Genomic DNA, 18,046 nt, shown 5'->3' with positions numbered 1-18,046 from the left:
CCGATTGCCGGTTTATATGGCAACTGTGAAAAACAATGGCACTGTTTGAGCCGCTTTGAAGCTTCATGTAATAGGATAGCTGAAACTCTTTTTATCTGCCATGCCATCGAGCATGTTTCGTAATGCTTTGTGACAATCTGTGCCGCCCTTTGGGATATATTTTATGCATAACCCATGATGAATTGCAAGAAGTGTATAGTAATTTAGATGAATAATCAAGTGTTTGTACAAAAAATATTGTACAGAACATACCTCATTGATTGACCAAACATGTATACAGCAAAGGTGTTAACACCAATCCGGGACGTTTGATAATTTCATCTTCATAATGCTGGTTGTCGGTGTCAAAACTGGCGGATCTCGGGTAGGGGGTCCCAAACTGTGCGTCTAGGCCAGATGGTAACAGGAGGCAGGGAACACGAAGTTTTACCTAGGTTCGGTCCCTCTCAATGGAGGTAAAACCCTGTGTCCTGCTTGATTAATATTGATGGTATGGGTATTACAAGAGTTGATCTACCATGAGATCAGAGAGGCTAAACCCTAGAAGCTAGCCTATGGTATGATTGTTGATGTGTATGTTGTCCTACGGACTAAAACTCTCCGGTTTATATAGACACCGGATAGGGTTAGGGTTACATAGAGTCGGTTACAATGGTAGGAGATCTGAATATCCGTATCGCCAAGCTTGCCTTCCACGCCAAGGAAAGTCCCTTCCGGACACAGGACGAAGTCTTCAATCTTGTATCTTCATAGTCCAGGAGTCCGACTGAAGGTATAGTTCGGCTATCCGAACACCCCCTAATCCAGGACTCCCTCAGTAGCCCCTGAACCAGGCTTCGATGACGACGAGTCCGGCGCGCAGATTGTCTTTGGCATTGCAAGGTGGGTTCCTCCTCCAAGTACTTCATACAAGATTTTGAACACAAAGATAGTGTCCGGCTCTGCAAAATAAGTTTCCACATATTGCCATAGAGAGAATAATATTTACACAAATCTAATCTGCTAATGTATTCCGTAATGTGTCACACCACGGCCAAGCCTTTATCCGAGTCGTTTTATTACCCCACCTCAGCGCGTCATGCGAGGCGGTTTCCATGGCACGTCTTGTTAAAGCAGAGATCATGTCCCCTTATTCCGGGATTCTCATCAATACAGGCGTGGGTATCCCAACCGCTTCTAGGACTCCTAGATTATAGGCAAGTCCAAACGGACACGGAGAGGACACTTGATATTCACCCTCTTTATAAAGGGGACAAGGCTTTTATTTTTCCCTCCCGTGCTCAATCAAATCCTTCCCTCACCTCGAGCTCGAACGCCCAAAGTTTAGGTCAGGTGCTCCGAACCTTCAGTCATGTCCGGATCTAGCTTTCAAGGCCAATGGGTGCCTTCCTCCGTCACAGAAGAGGACATAAAAAAGTTGAGGGAGGCCAGATATTTGACCGCTGAGATTTTTCATCGGCTGCCTCCTCGAGGGCAGGCCGTTCCCACCCCCGAACCCAACGAGAACGTCGTGTTCGCCTCCCACTTCCTCCGAGGTCTAGGCCTTGCTCTGGATCCTTTTGTCAGGGGTTTGATGTTTTATTACAGGCTAGACTTCCATGATCTAGCTCCGGACTCCTTTCTTCATATCACGACATTTATTGTCGTGTGCGAGGCCTTCCTCCGAGTTACCCCTCACTTTGGCCTCTCGCTCAAGACCTTTGAAGTGAAGCCGAAGATGATCGAGGGGTAACATGCAGCGTGTGGAGGTGCCTCAATACGCAGGATGGCGGGAGCCCCGTGTCCCAAATGTTCCATCCCAAAGGTGTCTGAATTGTGGCAACGGGAGTGGTTCTACATCACGGCTCCTAGAAGCGCCAAGTGGGCGGCCGCCCCTGTTTTCCGCTCGGGCCCTCCACCACAACTGATGTCATGGATCAGTAGAGGTCTGAGCTGGGGGCCAGCCAAGGACGTGCCCATACTGCAAAGCCGCATTCGAGATCTCTTCAATGGAGGTTTTAGTTTGGTTGCGGTAATACAAGTTATGCTGGTTCGTCAAGTCTAGCCATGCAAACGCCGGCCTCTTCGCCTATGGGAGTTCAATCCCGAGGGACCGCGTGTCATTCAAGATTTTCTTGGCCTAACGCACGAGGAGATGTACAAGTCATTCTTTGGACCTCAGGTGGAGTGTCCGGAAATCACCGAGGATGTGGGCCTGAGTAGTAACCGCGCCGCCGAACAGGTAAGGTATCCTCCAGCCGAACATACTATCTCTCTCTCGTTACGAAGTTATTTTTTTGAGAGTTTGCTTTTTGACCAGGACTGGCTAACAAAGGCGAAGTTGATTCGGTGTTCGACCCCCTCCCTAAGGGTTTGGAAAACCCGGTATTGGAAAAGATGCTCCATACCGCACCTTGCCCGGAGCCCTTGAAGGAAGATACTGTGGAGGATAATGCGGGCGGATGCAGGCCCCCAACGCTGCCCATTCTAACCGAGGGAGCGAGCGTCTCCATGAAGGAAGACGACCTGAAGAGGAAAAGGACTGCGCCCGGGGATTCGGAAGCCGAAGCTTCGAAATGGGAGAAAAAGTCTCCCACAGAGGGTCCTCCCTTGGGGGGCGCTGTTGCTGCACAAAGTCCGCGGGGGGATCAATTCTCCCGCGAGTCGTAAGTGACTCGAAATACTTTAATAGTACATATATGCCATCTTTTTCTTCTGAGAAGATAACCACCGCATATATTTTTGCAGTTCGGGCCTTAGCCCCTCTCAAATGAGCTCGTCTTTGGGGGATCTTCTTCCAGAGATGATGGAGAGCGAAACGCCTCCTCCGGACTCCTCCGCTCTGGAAGCGGGCGACCCTGAAGTGTTGTCGCGGAGGGCCTCTCCGAGTCCGGTGAGGCCAGAAGATAATCCATTGACCCCCGAAGCTCCCAGTGTCCGGCTCCCGAAGAGAGCAGACAAAAGAGTTTGGCACCATCTAGTGTGCGATCGGATGTTCTGAGGGAGTTGGTGGGGAGAGCAGCCATCTCAGATGAACACCATGTGCTGATGAATACGGTAATGGAGAGAATATCGTCCGCCAAAAGCGGATTGCATGAAGCTTTTATGAGTCTACTGACAGGCTTTGAGGTACGTAAAAGAATGTATGATAGTCCTGCACATACTAGGTGTGCCCTGTGTAGATAGTAGCCCCTGAGACTCTGGTTGTCGTTGGAAACCACGACGAACAGAGGATCATATTCCTAGGTAATAACCATACTGCCTCTATGTGCAGGTGATGGAAGCTCCGGTGGCTAGCCGGACTAGCGAGTTTGCCCATTTAGAACGGTAGTTGGATGCGGCAGACGCCGACATGGAGCTTGTTAACAAAAGGCTTGACGAGGCACAGGGTAAGTGTCATTATCTGATAAACGCCACAATAGGAAGAGCAGTATGATGCCAGCATTTGTAATATGTTGTGACTGCAGATGGAGCTGCCACTGTTGAAGCCTTGCGGGCAGAACTTGCCCGAGCCAAGGAACACGTGAGGTTGGGTAATGCGGCTGCTTTGAAGGCGACCGAAGAGTTGCAAGCCGAGAAGGCTGCACATGGCGAGAGCCGAGACAAGATGGCCAAAGAATTAAAAGCCGCCGCCGACCATTGCCGGGTTCTTGAAAAGGAAAACCAGGCGAAGGCATTGGACCTTGAGAAGGCTGCTGCGACGAGAAAAGACCACCGCTCTGCTATGAGGGCAAAGAAGGAGGAGCTGCGGGAAGCCGGGGATATTGTAGCTGGGAAATCCTTTATGTTGCAGAGGAGGTTCGGAGATCCACGGTATGCCCCTCTGGATCGGCTGTGGAGTTCGGAGGATGTGTATATGGATTTGGCGGCGAGCGCTGCCGATGCGGCCAAGTACTTCCAGGGTCAGATGGACCGTGAAGTAGATCAGCTGTTTTGGAGACAATTCCATTCTCCTGAGCGTCCACTGTCATTGACTGACCAATTAGCCGAATGGGCTGAACTAAATAGGTTGTCCGGACTCTCCATGAGGTCTGTTGTGGATCAATTATGGACGGAAGGGTCAAAACCGAACAGCTATTTCAGCTTGGTGTAGCAGTTACTTGATGTGGTGTCGCGCATTGATGCGATGAAGAGGTCGGCGTGCATAGAGGGCGCACGGATGGCCTTTGCCTGTGTCAAGGCATACTGGGCGGAGATGGATGCTACCAATGTTGCAGCACGGGATTCGGCCATAGGCCGAAAGGCTGCTGAGCACTACTTTGAAGAAGTTCTTGAAGGTGCCCATTTGGTAGAGGCCCAGTGCTCAAAAAATATTATGTTTGAGTGATATGTAATCTCATTGTAAGCGAGATGCTTTTATAAATTTTTATAAGGCTATTTTTATACTTTTGCCTGAAAGTAATATGATGCCTCCTGGGCGGCCGTTTTTGTATACATTTGTATAACCTGAAAGATTGCAGTCGTCGGCTTCAACCCCCATGCATATAATCCAGAGGTGCTCGCAAAAACACGCGTTCACACTTAACCCAACGTCTTGGTCCTATTAAGGAGGTGATAGCGGAGCGAGCGAGGCAACCAGACTATAATGCTTTAACACTTTCACTTAGCCATAGGAGTTTGACAGTGGGGCTACTAGATAGCCCCTGGTGGCTCCGCGCTCTCCCGATCTCGGGGTGCGGACATGCCTGGCCGGAAAACGGCCCTTCGTTAAGGCGGAGGAATTCTAACATTCCCACAGGTCATCGAGTGGTTGACCAGTCTCACGCTACATCATGACAGTCAGTTTTTGGCTTTCTCTAATGAGGTGCTTGTCCGAATGAACCAGGGCACAATCGCAGTAGTTCTCCTGGTGCTACCTTAGCCGGTAAAGCGGAACGTAAGGCACCAAAACACAGGAGCCGGGCAAACCCAACATTTGACCAAAGACAATGATTCGGAGCTGATGCATATAGGGCCAAACTCACGACGCCGAACACTCCCTAAGGTATTCGGTCTTTGTGGTATAAATCGGGCCTAAATAATGGCCTTTGTAAGAAGCCCCTTGTGTCCAGGTATGCGCATTGTTCTGGCATGGCCACATGCCAAGACGTCAGCATCCTTCTCAACGGTGGATATGTATCAACAAGAGACAGTAAAAAAGGTTTACGCAGGGTCTTAATCTAAAAAGAATCCTTGGAGCGGGTCCCAGCTACACGTCTGCGCCTGTGTCTCCGTTGTGCCGTATCCTGGATGGGTGTAGCACGGTGATCGTCTGTAAAAGAGAGGAACTTAGGTGAAAAAGTTGTCGTGCAAAAAGATAGTTTGTTAAAGAAACCATGTATAATTCAAGATGAGAAGAAATTGCCACTTGTCTGCGCGTGTTGAGCCCCTTGTATTGACAAATAGGGGTGTAACCATTTATTCGGTATAAGTAGCGGTGCCGGACTCGATTGGTTGCGTCTGAGGTCTTGACGACCTATTGGATGCTTTCGCTAGTCCGGGCGCCTGTAATGTGCGGCTGCCAAGGCAGCCTCGCTCTCTTCGGCACGCAGAGATCGCTCGATATTTCCGTACACTGTAATGACGCCACGTGGGCCGGGCATCTTGAGTGTAAGGGAGGCGTAGTGTGGTATTGCATTAAAGCGAGTGAAAGCTTCGCGTCCGAGCAGTGCTTGATAGCCACTTTGAAACGGAGCGATGTGGAAAGTTAAATGCTCGCGACGGGAGTTACCGGGGGAGCCGAATATAACTTGTAGTAAGAGGGAGCCCGTACAACGAGCCCCTGGGCCTGGCGTTACTCCTTTAAAGGTAGTATTGCTATGGCGAATTTGTGTTGGGTCTAACCCCATCCCGCGGATTGTATCCTGATATATTAGGTTTAGGCTACTGCTGCCGTCCATCAAGACTCATGTGAAGTGATATCCGCCAATTACTGGGTCTAATACCAAGGCAGCCCATCCTGCGTGCCGGATACTTGCTGAGTAATCGCGATGGTCGAAAGTGATCGGTTGAGACGACCAGTGGCAGGACTCCGCGTTGGCAGGCACTTGGGTGTATTTTCCTGGGAGCGCCGTGTTGTGTTTTCCCTTGATCACGTGTAACACGTTTACCGTTTTGACTTCGGGTGGAAATTTCTTTTGTTCCCCCGTGTCTTGCTTGGGGGGCTCGACCTCGTCTTCACTTGGTGTATCCTCCCCCTTGTTTACGGCGTTGAGCTTGCCAGACTGCTTGAAGTCCCAACATTCTTTGTGGGTATGATTAGCAGGTTTACCAGGGGTACTGTGAATCTGACATATTTGGTCCAGAATTTTGTTGAGGCTGGATGGTTCATCCCTGGTGCCTTTAGGGGGCGGCTTTTGACCTGGCAGAGAGCTTTTGAATCCGGCATTTACTGCCGTGCCCTTCGTGCTATCTTCTTTAATCCGACGTTTGTTATTGCTGTTGCGCCGTGATTTCCCGTTTCCATCTCTAACTTCAAATGTACTGGGGTCGCTGGTGCTGCATCTGGCTAGCCAGCTGTCCTCACCCGCGCAAAAGCGGGTCATGAGGTTTGTTAATGCGGCCATCATTCTCGGCTTATTTTGGCCGAGGTGTCTGGCGAGCCATTCATCACGGACGCTATGCTTGAAAGCTGCCAAGGCTTCGGCGTCCGGACAATCGACAATCTGGTTCTTTTTAGTAAGAAACCTGTTCCAAAGCTTTCGAGCTGACTCTCCGGGCTGTTGAGTTATATGACTCAAATCGTCCGCATCCGGAGGTCGGACATAAGTTCCTTGAAAATTTGCCCGAAAGGCGTCTTCGAGCTCTTCCCAACTTCCAATGGAGCTTTCGGGGAGGCCTTTGAGCCAGTGACGAGCTGGCCCTTTGAGCTTGAGGGGTACATACTTGATGGCGTGGAGATCATCTCCTCGAGCCATATGGATATGAAGGATGTAGTCCTCAATCCAGACCCAAGGGTCTGTTGTTCCGTCGTATGCCTCTATGTTTACGGGCTTGAATCCCTCTGGAAATTCATAGTCCAGCACCTCATCGGTGAAACATAGGGGGTGTGCAGCACCCCTGTAGCTGGGTGTACCACGTTGTTCGAGCGTTTGTTGTGTTGCATTGTATGCTGGGGCGCGCTTGCGTGGTCCATAGATGGATCTTGTTGCGCCATCCTTTGGGTGCGAGCCCTCATATGGGTCGCATATTGTATTATGAGCGGCGTTGTATGCCGCTCTGTGTTGGTAGAGGGGTTGTCTATCCGACCAGGTGGCTGCTTTGATATTTGGTTGTGGGGGGTCTAAGGCCTCCTCATCGAATTCGGGTAGCAGCTTCTGCTTTGGGTAGCTCTTGGAGGGGCGATTGTCGCCATACCTCGCTGCTGTGTTGAGTATTTTGCTCCATCTAATGTGGAGTGTGTCTTGCGCAGCCTTGAGCCTTTACTTCTACTTTTTCAGACTCCTCGCGGTGGCAGCAAGCCTTTTACGGGCAGTTTGCTACTCCGGGTGTCTGTCCGGCATTATGTCGTCCGGACCATTATCCTTGATAGGATTTGTTTGTTCGGTTTGATTATCCGGATTACCGTTGTCCGGCAGCGGTTCGCCTTGCTCCAGCGCTGGGTCTGTGTGATCGCTATTTCTGTTGAGGCGGGATTTGGGGCGGCGCTTGCGTCGCCGCTTTAACTGCTTTTCGAGGGAACAAGCCTTTGGTGCGTTCTTCCGCTCCTCGTCGTCATCTTTTGGCGCGTCCACCATATATATGTCATATAACGAGGTGGCGTTCTAGGGCCCAGTAGGCGCTGGTTCTTCCTCGTCTCCTTCATCAGCGTCCATACCATCGATGTCTTCGGAGTCAAAGTCGAGCATGTCGGTTAAATCGTCGACAGTGGCAACAAAGTGGGTGGTGGGTGGGCTTTAAATTTCTTCATCGTCCGCATCCCAATCTTGCTGACCGTAGTCCGGCCAGGGCTCTCCTGATAAAGAGAGAGACTTCAGTGTCTTCAGAATATCGCCAAAAGGCGAGTGCTGAAAGATGTCCGCAGCAGTAAACTCCATGATCGGCGCCCAATCGGATTCTATTGGTAGGGGCGCGGAGGGTTCGGAGTCCGGAGAGGAGTCCGACTCCTTGGAGTCATGAGTCTCACGGAGTGCAGGGCTGGTGTTCGGCTCAATCACCATGGGGATCGCAGCCCCCGAGGCGGCGTCCAACCGCCCATCCTTGATCGGCGCAGTTGGCTCCGAATTAAGGATCGGAGCTGATGCGGGTGCGGCCTTCAGGGCACTGTTCGGCGGCAGAGCTAGATCATGCTCGTCGGGACAGTGCGGCGCGCTCGGCAGTGGCTCGAATCCGTTGAAGATCAAGTCCCCGCGGATGTCAGCCGTGTAGTTTAAACTTCCAAATCTGACCTGACGACCAGGGGTGTAGCTTTCGGTCTGCTCTAGATGGCCAAGTGAATCGGCCCGCAGTGCGAAGCCGCTGAAGATGAAGATCTGTCCAGGGAGGAAGGTCTCGCCCTAGACTGCATCGCCATTGATGATCGTTGGAGCCATCGAGCCTGACGGCAACGACACAGAGGAACTCTCAATGAAAGCACCAATGTCGGTGTCAAAACCGGTGGATCTCGGGTAGGGGTCCCGAACTGTGCGTCTAGGACGGATGGTAACAGGAGGCAGGGGACACAAAGTTTTACCCAGGTTCGGGCCCTCTCGATGGAGGTAAAACCCTACGTCCTGCTTGATTAATATTGATGGTATGGGTATTACAAGAGTTGATCTACCATGAGATCAGAGAGGCTAAACCCTAGAAGCTAGCCTATGGTATGATTGTTGATGTGTATGTTGTCCTACGGACTAAAACCCTCCGGTTTATATAGACACCAGATAGGGTTAGGGTTACATAGAGTCGGTTACAATGGTAGGAGATCTGAATATCCGTATCGCCAAGCTTGCCTTCCACGCCAAGGAAAGTCCCTTCCGGACATGGGACAAAGTCTTCAATCTTGTATCTTCATAGTCCAGGAGTCCGGCTGAAGGTATAGTTCGGCTATCCGAACACCCCCTAATCCAGGACTCCCTCACTGGTCTATATATTAAACCGGACCGGCATAACTACCGGATTTTCTTTACAACACTGGTGATTTAGTCAAACCAGACCGGGTCAATGAACACCGGTTTATAATTGATCATGTGCCAACAACTGGTAGTTGAAAAGAAAACCGGGTCAAGGACGCCGGTTTATCAAAAAATACTTATGATTTTCAATAAACAAAATTCAAATAGGAAAATATCCGAGGCTTTTTACAAGCTGCCAGGCTCCAAATCGAGGCTTTTCATGGGCTGTCAGGCCTCTGAGTTAAACCATTTAACAAAGCCTTTTAAGATGGGCCTCCAATTAACCAATCATCATTTTAAATGTGACAAGTTCAGGGTGTGTAAAAGATTGACTTTTCAAACGTTCGATGGGTCATACCAGGATTACCTGGATAGGAGTGGCTTACTGGATGAAGGCAGGCTAACCCGGGTTTTTAGGTGAATACACCAGGCTTCCAAGCCGTGGCTTGATAGCCAATTACGAGGGTCCTTTCAAACTCTTTGTTGCTTTGCAAAAAAGAGCCCCCAAGTAACTTTGTGAGCGATGCTCAGTGTGCGCCTATGTTTGAGTCTGTATTGTGTACAACACTCTCTTTGGCTCCACAAGTTTTTCCTTTTGTGGCTGAAATGCCTATCAAGAGGTCTAGCTGTGGTTCAAACATGACCAAGCCCCCTAGTGATTTTCTTTATCTCTATGCAGTTGCTAAAGCCGGTTTAACAAGGACTCCGCTTTGTCAGTTAACTTGTAAAAGCACACACATGATATAAGAAAAAACATATACCCCACTTATAACGGAGGCTCCGGTTTATTATATGATATATACACTATCATAAATATGTACACATGAAGAGCCTATGGCTTCAAGTATAGTAAGGCTGAAGGAGAGCTATGTTCCATGGCCGCTTTGTCTCCTCCTCCGATTGACGTGAGTCTTCATGCTCTCGAACATCAATGAGGTAGTAAGATCCGTTGTGCAGATTTTTGCTGACCACGAAGGGTCCTTCCCAAGGGGTATAACTTGTGCATATCAGTCTTATCCTCGATGAGCCGAAGCACCAAATCACCTTCTTGAAAGGTTCTAGTTTTAACCCGGCGGCTGTGATAACATCAAAGATCTTGTTGATAAATCGCCGAACGTGTTGCTACAAGATCACGCTCTTCATCCAACAGGTCCAGAGAATCCTGACGTGCCTTCTCATTATCAGTTTCAACATAAGCTGCCACACGGGGCGAATCATGACAGATGTCACTAGGAAGAACTGCCTCCGCTCCCTAAACCATGAAGAAAGGTGTGTAACCTGTAGACCTATTGGGTGTGGTGTTGATGCTCCATAACACAGAAGGTAGCTCCTCAACCCAACAACCCGGCGTCCGCTTTAAGGGAACCATAAGCCTTGGTTTGATAAGCCATAGAATTTCTTGATTTGCCCTTTCTGCTTGACCATTAGATTGGGGGTGAGCCACTGATGCTAGATCAAGCCGGATGTGCTCATGTTGATAGAATTCTTCCATCTCCCCTTTTGATAGATTAGTACCATTATCTGTTATAATGCTGTGTGGAAAGCCAAACCGGAATATCACCTTTTTTGATGAATTGAACCGCCGTGGCTGCATCACACTTGCTGACTGGCTCTGCCTCCACCCATTTAGTGAATTTATCAACTGCTACTAACAGATGGGTCTTCTTGTCCTTAGAGCGCTTGAAGGGTCCAACCATATCAAGCCCCCAAGTTGCAAACGGCCACGTAATTGGAATCATCCACAACTCTTGAGCCGGAACGTGCGCACGACGGGCAAATTTTTGACATCCATCACATCTCTTGACTAAATCCTCCGCATCAGCATGCGCCGTTAACTAGTAAAAACCATGGCGAAAAGCTCTGGCAACCAATGACTTTGAACCAGCGTGGTGACCGCAATCCCCTTCATGAATTTCTTGCAAAATCTCACGACCTTCTTGAGGAGAAACGCAGCGCTGAATTGCTCCTGAAACACTGTAACGATGTAACTCCCCATTGAGTATGGTCATGGACTTGGAACGCCGGATTATCTGTCGAGCCAACGTTTCCTCATCTGGTAACTCGCCCCGGTTCATGTAATCCAGATATGGGATCGTCCAATCCGGTATGGCATGCAGAGCTGCCACCAACTCAGCCTCCGAATCAGGAATAGCCAAATCTTCTTCGGTTGGTATTTTGACTGACGGATTGTGCAACACATCAAAAAAGACATTGGGCGAACCGGTTTACGTTGGGAACCAACACGACTTAAAGCGTCCACCGCTTCATTCTTCCGCCAGTCTATATGGTCCACCTGATAACCTTTAAAGTGACCAGCCACTGCATCCACCTCTCACCGATATGCAGCCATGAGTGGGTCCTTAGAATCCCAAGTGCCAGACACCTGCTGAGCCACTAGATCTGAATCGCCGAAGCACTTAACCCGGCTCAAATTCATCTCTTTAGCCATCCGAAGACCGTGGAGTAAAGCCTCATACTCAGCTGCATTGTTAGTACAATGGAACATTAAATGGAGGACATAACAAAACTTGTCACCTCGTGGGGAAGTTAATACGACTCCAGCCCCCTAGCCCTCCAACTGTCTGGACCCATCAAAATGAATAGTCTAATATGTATTATTTGGTTTCTCTTCAGGTGCCTATAACTCCGTCCAATCGTTGATGAAATCCACGAGTGCCTGGGACTTGATCGCCGTGCGGGGTATATATTTGAGCCCATGAGGTCCAAGCTCAATGGCCCACTTGGCAACCCGGCCAGTTGCCTCTCTATTTTGAATGATGTCGCCCAGAGGTGCTGAACTGACCACTGTGATGGGATGGCCCTGAAAATAGTGTTTAAGCTTCCGGCTTGCCATAAACACCCCATACACCAGTTTCTACCAATGTGGATACCTCTGCTTTGACTCAATGAGCACCTCACTGATATAATAAAACGGCCGTTGAACCGGATACTCCTTGCCAGGCTCCTTGCGCTCTACCACAATGGCTACGCTAACAGCCCGGGCATTAGCAGCCACATATAATAATAATGGCTCTTTATCGATCAGTGCTGCAAGCACGGGCGGTTCAGCTAGCTGCCTCTTCAGATCCTCGAACGCCTTATCAGCTGCCTCACTCCAGACAAAGTTATCTGTTTTCTTGAGCATCTGATATAAGGGATGTCCTTCTCTCCAAGGCGGCTGATAAACCGGCTCAAGGCTGTAATCCGGCCGGCCAGACGTTGAACATCGTTAATACACGCCGGTTTAGCCAAGGATGTAATTGCTGCAATCTTTTTCGGATTAGCCTCAATGCCTCTGTTTGAAACCAGAAAGCCTAAGAGCTTGCCTGCCGGGACACCGAAAACACACTTCTCCGGATTGAGCATCATCTTGTAAACCCAGAGATTGTCAAAGGTTTCCCGTAGATCATCTATCAATGTCCCCTCCTTTCTGGATTTGACCACCATATCATCCACATACACATGAACATTGCGCCCAATTTGCTTATGAAGGCAATTCTGAACACATCGCTGGTAAGTCGCCTGGGCACTCTTGAGTCCAAAGGGCATGGAAACATAGCAGAAGGCTCCAAAGGGAGTTATGAAGGCTGTCTTCTCCTGGTCCTTAACCGCCATTTTGATCTGATGATAACCAGAGTAAGCATCCAAAAAACACAAACGGTCACAACCCGCCGTAGCATCTATTATCTGATCAATGCGAGGGAGAGCAAAGGGGTCTACAGGGAAAGATTTGTTTAAATCTGTGTAGTCCACACACATGCGCCAAGAGCCGTTTTTCTTAAGAACCAGCACCAGATTGGCTAACCACTCTGGATGAAAAACTTCGATAATAAACCCAGCAGCCAACAGACGGGCTACCTCTTCACCTATATCCTTGCGTCTCTCCTCGTTGAAACGGCGGAGGAACTGCTGGACCAGTTTGAACTTAGGATCAATGTTGAGTGTGTGCTTAGCGAGTTCCCTCGGTACACCTGGCATGTTAGAAGGTTTCCATGCGAAGATGTCCCGATTCTAACGGACGAACTCGATGAGCGCGATTTCCTATTTGGGATCCAGGTTAGCGCTGATGCTGAACTATTTGGATGAATCGCCAGGAACAAAGTCAACCATCTTAGTGTCTGTTGCCGATTTGAACTTCAACGCTAGATCATGCTCCGTAGTTGGCTTTTTTAAAGAGGTCATGTCTGCTGGATCAACTTGCTCCTTATAGAATTTTAACTCCTCCATGGGACAAACCGACTCAGCATAAGCCGCATCGCCTTCTTCACACTCCAAAGCAATCTTTCTACTTCCATGTACTGTGATAGTCCCTTTATGACCTGGCATTTTAAGCTGTAGATAAACATAACATGGCCTTGCCATAAACTTAGCATAAACCGGCCGCCCAAACAAGGCGTGGTACGGACTTTTGATCTTTACCACCTCAAACGTCAATGTTTCTGACCTTGAATCGTAGTCATCTCCAAAAGCTACCTCCAAAGCTATCTTGCCAACAGGATATGCAGACTTACCAGGCACCACACCATGAAAGACCGTATTTGACGGTTTAAGATCCTTATCTGTCAACCCCATACGGCGGAATGTATCATAATATAAAATATTAATACTACTTCCCCCATCCATGAGCACTTTAGTGAACTTGTATCCCCCAACTTGAGGGGCTACCACCAGGGCCAAGTGACCTGGATTATCAACCCGGGGGGGTGATCATCTCTACTCCACAAGATAGGTTGCTCAGACCAGCGTAAATACTGAGGTACTGCTGGCTCAACAGAATTTACTGCCCTTTTGTGAAGCTTCTGATCACGTTTGCACAAACTAGTAGTGAAGACATGATATTGCCCGCTGTTCAGCTTCTTGGGATTGCTCTGATAACCCGACTACTGCTGCTGACTCCCCTGATGGTTGTAACCTCCCTGGTTGCCTTGGTGCCCTTGATTGATGTGTCCGGTTTGGTTGCCTGGAAACCCTGAACCGGAACCACCACCTCTGTAACCCGGGCCATGGAAACCTCCTCCTGAACCACCGGGCGGCCGTTGTCATATTGGAACATATTGGAATTCTTGAAATCCCGCATGATATAACAGTCTTTCCAAAGATGTGATGTCGGCTTCTCCTTCGATCCATGCTTTGGACAGGGCTGATTTAACAAGCGCTCCAAATTGTTGCCTGAACCTCCACCCCTCTGGGGCTGCTTGCCTTTACGGCGCTGGCCATTCTCCTGCGCATTGGTATTTGCAACAAAGTACAAGCTACTGTCAGCCTTGTGCTTACCACCGTTTCCATGACCTACCGGATTATGTTGTTGACCTTTGGCATTGCCGTTATTCTTACCTTTCTCCGGTTTGTCCTCCTCCGAATCCGGATCCTTGGTATTATCTGAATCGGCATATTTAACCAAAGCGGCGATGAGTGTTGACATGTCATTGCAGTGACGTTTGAGCCTTCCCAACTTCTGTTTTAACGGTTTGAAACGGCAATTGCCCTCTAATGTTAACACTGCAGTGTCTGCATTGATACGATCTGATGAATGCAACATCGCCGAGATCCGTTTGACCCAATGGGTCGTGGACTCCCCTTCCTCTTGGACACAAGCGACCAGATCTATGATTGACATTGGCTGCTTACACGTATCCTTGAAGTTCTGGATAAACCGGTGCTTCAATTCGGCCCATGATCCAACAGAGTTGGTCGGCAAGCTCTTCAACCAAGTGTGAGTTGTTCCTTCCAACATCATGGTGAAATATTTAGCACATACTGCCTCATCCACATCTAACATCTCCATTGCCATCTCATAGCTCTCCACCCACGCCTCTGGTTGCAAATTGGCGGTGTAATTTGGTACCTTAAGAGGTCCCTTGAAATCCTTTGGCAGTCTCACATTACGCAAAGCGAGAGTTAAACACGGCATCCCTAAGGAACTGAACATGACCCCTGGCTTCACGGAGGCCGTGGGGTGAACCGGAGTATGCTGTCGTGCTCCGTGTCGAGCCGTCAACTCGGCCTCCCGACGTGCGCGGCCATGGTCCACAACATCTTGCGCATTAGCGCCTCCCCCGGCCGGGTTGTTCCCTCGTGGTGAATTTCGGCGACATGCGCTACTGGACACGGCCGATTCCTCCTCCACGTGTCTGCTATAACTCCGGCTTGGACAGGGAGTAGAATGGATCCTCTCTCGACTGTGTGAATACGCCTGTTGTTGATTCAGTGCTGTTTGAAGGAGATCCCTGGCACGACGTGCTTCCACTGCAACTGGTGACTCGCCGTCGGTTGGAAGGGCTGCCAGGCGTGACGCGGCGGCCACAATGTTGTCCAACGGGTTGGAATAATGCCCGGGCGGCGTCGATGGCACAACGTTGTTCTGGCGAGGCGGGTCCGTCGTGCGTGGCTGAACCAGCACTCCTGTTCCCGGCGCCCCCGCCTGGTTTAGCGTGGGTTGGTTACCAGGTCCTGCACCTGGTGTGTTGAAAAGATTCTGCGGCTCATAAACCAACAGGAGACGTGATCGATACCTTCTTCTCAAGACTTCCTCTGAAGCATTCTGATCCAGTCTAATCCGGTAGGCCTATGCTTCCAATTCAGCCCGCTCTGTAGCCATCCTAGCATTCTCTATTGCCAGGTCCGCTTTAGCCTGGGCTATCTGATCTTTCACCTTTGCAATCTCTGCATTGTGCTGATCCCTGGCTGCTGCATCCACCTCCGCGGACATCAATGCTTCCAAAGCGTCGAACAAATCAGACAAGACTTGGGCCGGAGGCGGCGCCGAGCTTCCCGCCCCTGCTGGTGTGGCCGTCGTTGAACCGGAGAGCATTGCTGCGGCGGTAGATGAATGAGGCGCCGATTGTGTGCCGGCCATGAAGATGGCGGCCCGGTTTGGTAGACCGGGGGAATCCGGAATACTGTTGCCCTCGGATCCTCCCTCAATCCGGCCGTCCTGCAACTGGTAAAGTGATTCGGTCTCTCCAGAAGACTCATTATCAAAACAGACTACGGTTTCTCCATCGGACACCGGTCCATCCTCGTACCTCGATCCATGGATGACACCTACGAAAACACGCCTTGCCTCGGGCTGAACCGGCGAAGAACTTGCACGTCGAGCCGTTTCGATGATGTCGGTGTAGATATCCGGCTCGGGGGCCGGTTCGCCGATCTTGCCGATGAAGACGTGAATCCCACCAAAGGGGACCCGGTACCCGTATTCGATTGAATCGTCCTCGGGACCCCATCCTGCGTTGTCGATGTAGAGCTTGCCGCGATGACTCTTTGTCATCCGGCCCACAACGTATCCCTTAAGTCTATCGAAGCTGCCCTTCAAGAACTCAAAACCATCGTGCGATAGCCCCACGGTGGGCGCCAACTGTCGTGGGTTTGTCACAGCAGATGTCCTCATGAAAGGACTTAGTCGTGGAGCCATCGCTATGGGTTAGCTTAAGGGGTTAAACCGGACAAGGGACACGGGGAAGTTTATACTAGTTCGGCCCCTTCGAGAAAGGTAAAAGCCTACGTCTAGTTGTGATTGGTATTGCTAGGGTTTCGAAGGCCAGGGAGCGAATCCGCTTTGTCTGGCTCTCGAGTTGTTGTTGTCTGTTCCTAAACCGCGGCCGGGTCGTCCCTTTATATACATAGGTTGACGCCCGCTAGACTACAGAGCCCCGAAGCCGGATCATAAACGTATCCGGTTCGGTCTCTACTCTCCCTATCTTATCATACAAGTTATTTGACTAGGTCGGTTTACATTTACAGGCTATTACCCACCTTTGGGCCTTGGGCCTTCCTTAAAGCGCCACTATCCTCACATCTTCATGGGCTTCTAATCTTCAAAGAGTCAATCCGGCTACACAAGGCCGGTTTACCTCCAGTAGTAATATCCCCAATAGGTCACCTCGAGTGCTTGCCTACGATGAAGTGGCGCAAGATCAGCACCGGCGTGACGATGCTGTGCTACTCGAGGAGAACTGTCTCCGGGCTGCTACGCGTGCTGGACGCTACTAGCAAGCCCTGCGTCACTATTATAGCAGCAGGGTTCATGCCCGGTGTTTTGAGGAAGGTGACCTTGTCCTTACGCGCGTTCAGTCCACCAAGGGTTCAAACAAGTTGTCACCGAAGTGGGAAGGCCCTTACCGGGTAGTACGAGTCACCAGACCAGGCGTAGTCTGTCTGGAGACAAGAGATGGCACTTAGTTACAAAACTCATGGAATATTGCCAGAGCTCAAAGCGAAAAAACTTACAGATAAAAGCATTTTGGGAGGTGTATCCATCCCACCTACGAAAACGACTTAGAGTTCCCAATACTCTCCATGCTTAGATATATCATAGGCGGTTCCCAAATAGAAAATAAAGTTTATTCCTTTTTCCACCATACTTTCACTTTCCATGGCTAGCCGTATCCATGGTTTCCCTCCATGCCAACACTTTCCAAGGAATTTATTATTTGACAACATAAAGTAAATTCATTTTTTTCATTTCGGGATTGGGCATCCCTAATACATTTGCCTTACTCTCGTGCAATGACAAGTGAATAAACACTCATCTTGAGAATAACACATCTAGCATGGAAAATATTAGCCACCCCTCACCGCTCCGCAAGTGAAACAAACACACAAAAGAGAATTTTATATTTGAAAATTAGAGATGGCACATGCAAATTTGCTTAGAACAGCAAAATAATACCACATATAGGTAGATATAGTGGACTCATGTGGCAAAACTAGTTTGAAGGTGTTTGGATGCACAAGTAGTGATCATACTTAGTGCAAAATGAAGGCTAGCAAAAGATTGAGAAGTGACCAACCAAGAAACGAATAATCTCATAAGCGAGCCTTAAGCATAACTAACACCGAATAATGCACCATAAGTAGCATATAATTTCATTATATAACTATTGACTTTCGTGCTTGCATAGAGAATCACAAACCTTAACGCCAATATTCTTACTAAAGCATAATTACTCATCAAGATGACTCACATATCACATCATCAGATCTCAAAACTATTA

Source organism: Triticum urartu, chromosome 3 (assembly GCF_003073215.2).
Source record: "Triticum urartu cultivar G1812 chromosome 3, Tu2.1, whole genome shotgun sequence".
NCBI classification, from domain to species: domain Eukaryota; kingdom Viridiplantae; phylum Streptophyta; class Magnoliopsida; order Poales; family Poaceae; genus Triticum; species Triticum urartu.
Note: the sequence above shows the minus strand (reverse complement) of the source record.